This window comes from Myotis myotis, unplaced genomic scaffold, assembly GCF_014108235.1.
Source record: "Myotis myotis isolate mMyoMyo1 unplaced genomic scaffold, mMyoMyo1.p scaffold_m19_p_4, whole genome shotgun sequence".
NCBI classification, from domain to species: Eukaryota; Metazoa; Chordata; class Mammalia; order Chiroptera; family Vespertilionidae; genus Myotis; species Myotis myotis.
In genome coordinates, this window is record NW_023416346.1 from 114956722 (window position 1) to 114959271 (window position 2550).

General features: G+C 34.7%; 1 pseudogene; it reads left to right on the plus strand.

Moving 5' to 3' along the window:
- The first annotated feature begins 1114 nt into the window (after positions 1–1114).
- LOC118653703 lies at positions 1115–1519 on the plus strand (annotated as a pseudogene).
- The last annotated feature ends 1031 nt before the right edge of the window (positions 1520–2550 follow it).

The following is a 2550-nucleotide window of genomic DNA, read 5'->3' on the forward strand; positions in this document are numbered from 1 at the left end:
AATAAGCAGTAAATAAATGCTAGCTTTAATTAGTAGTTTAGTAGTTATGTTGACATTGCTAGTTTGTTATCACTCTGGGCCCTTAAGCAGTGTTCAGTACATAATTTTCTTATTGTTGTTTAACATTGATTTTTTATTGAGATATAATTGACATAAAACATTCTATTAATTTCAGGTGTACAGTATAACATGATGATTTGATATATGTATATATTGTGAACTGAATACCACAATAAGTCGTTAATATCCATCACCACACAGAGTTACAAATTTGCTTATTTTTCTTGTGATGAGAATTTTTAAGATCTACTCTCTTAGCAACTTTCAAATATAGTATTATTAATGATAGTCACCATGCTGTACATTACATCCCCAGGGCTTATTGGGTTTTATAACTGCAAGTTTGTACCTTTTGACTCCCTTCACCCCTTTTTCCCACCCCTGCCTTTGACAACCACAAGTCTGTCCTCTCTTTCTATGAGTTTAAGGTTTTGTGTTTTAGATTTTGAGCATTGATTTTTAATTATTTTAACCTCCTGACTAAAGCATGAGCTGACTGAGGACAGATACTTGTACTGTCATATGCTGGATCTAGCATTATGAATAGAGCACAATAAATAGTTCTGGAATGACGAACTAAATAAACTGAATTATCTTTTTAATGAAACCATCAACATCTCTAATGATTAACTCCTAATATTTGCCCAAGGAATTCATGATAATTATAAAGTAGCATCCTTTAATATATATATATATATATATATATATATATATATATATATATATATATATATATTTCTTTATTGATTTCAGAGAAGAAGGAAGAGGGAGAGATAGAGGCATCAATGATGAGAGAGAATCATTGATCGGCTGCCTCCTGCACGCCCCTTACTGGGAATCAAGCCCGCAACCCGGGCATGTGCTTCAGTCCGCAGGCCGACACTCTATCCACTGAGCCCAACTGGCTAGGGCAAGTATCATCCTTTAAGGAGCTGTATTGCTAGTTTCTTCCATCAGTGTCAGAAGCTGTGAAAGTCATTGTGCTCAATGTTTGTTTGTTTTTCTAAACCAACCCTTTAGAATAGATACTGTTAAAGCATGAGGGGTTTGAAACATGGCGGATGACATGGACCAGGGGAGTGTCTTCTGAGAAGCTGGCTCCAGAGCAGCTTCCCCACACCCAGCCCTGGCCCTGTCCGGCTTTGCATTCCAGGGCTGCTTTCTTCAAGGTAACAGGAAGCAACAAAGTACCAACACCTTAGAAGAGGCCCTGGATCTTATCAGGCTCAGCCTGGATGAGCAAATTTATGTGAAAATGAGAGATGCCAGAGAGCTTCAAGGTAGATGACATGCTTCGGATCAACATTTAAATATGACATTGGGAGAAACTGTGCCTACTATAGAAATTGATGAAGAAGCATATGAAGAGATATATAAATCAACAAAATGGAATATTTCAATGCTTTCTGTTTGGGGAGATGGTGTGGTGCTAGTTTCCCCTCCATTGAGAGTTGGCTGAAACAAAGAATATATCCAGTGTAGAAATTAGGAGACTTTATATGATTGAGTCTTTAAAGGTAGAAGATATTCAAGAGAAAACTGCATACATTTTGATATTAAGAAATGAGCAAAGATTCTTCTACCAGTACTCCTAAAATGAGTTTATTTGCATATAACTCACTATTGATTAAGCTAAATAACATTTTTATTTTTCTCCAACCCTTCCAATAAAAGTGATCACCAACAGGCAGCCCTTTTTTTTTTTTTTTTTTTTTTTTTTTTTTTTTTTTTTTTTTTTTTTTTTTTAGGAGTTGATTTGCTCCACTATTTTTTCCAGACATTTTATGATTTTTTTTAAAATTTAAATTTGACATTTTCTTTTTAAATTTTTTTAGGAAAAAAAAAAAGACATGAGGAAGCCAAGATACAAAAGAGTCAAGTAATTTTTTCGGTGTATTAGAGGAACTCAAGAATACTCTCTATAATAAACACCATGTTTTCTGCTAATTCAACATTCATTCAACTGGCCATTCTACTTCCACTTTTGACACTTATAAGAAAAATAAGATGCTTCAATCATCAATGTTTGATATCGGCAGTGACACTTCTGGTGTATTATTTCAATATTTCTGGACAATAGTCAACACCTGGTGTATTGCAAGCAACTTCTCTTCATGCCAATAGAAACACAGGGTGTTTGAGACATTTCATTTTCCTAATGAACTATGTGGCATGAAAACCCTGATGCTGAAATAAATTAGACAGATGGGGCCTCCTGCCTCATCTGTGTTCATGGTCCATTCTCCATGTTTAGAAACAACATGTTCCTCTGACCCTTAAAGATTTGATTTTATTTTTAAACCCTTTTTAATTATAACCTAAAATCTACTGCTATGCATTTTAAATTTATCACTAACATTTAGCTATTAGTAAATGGCCTCAAGTTGATCCAAAGATATGAGACTAGAAAAAAAAAACACAACCTGTGTGTTCATTCATTCATGAAACTCCTTGGAAAATCAGACATCTTTCCTGCTGAACCTGAACGGG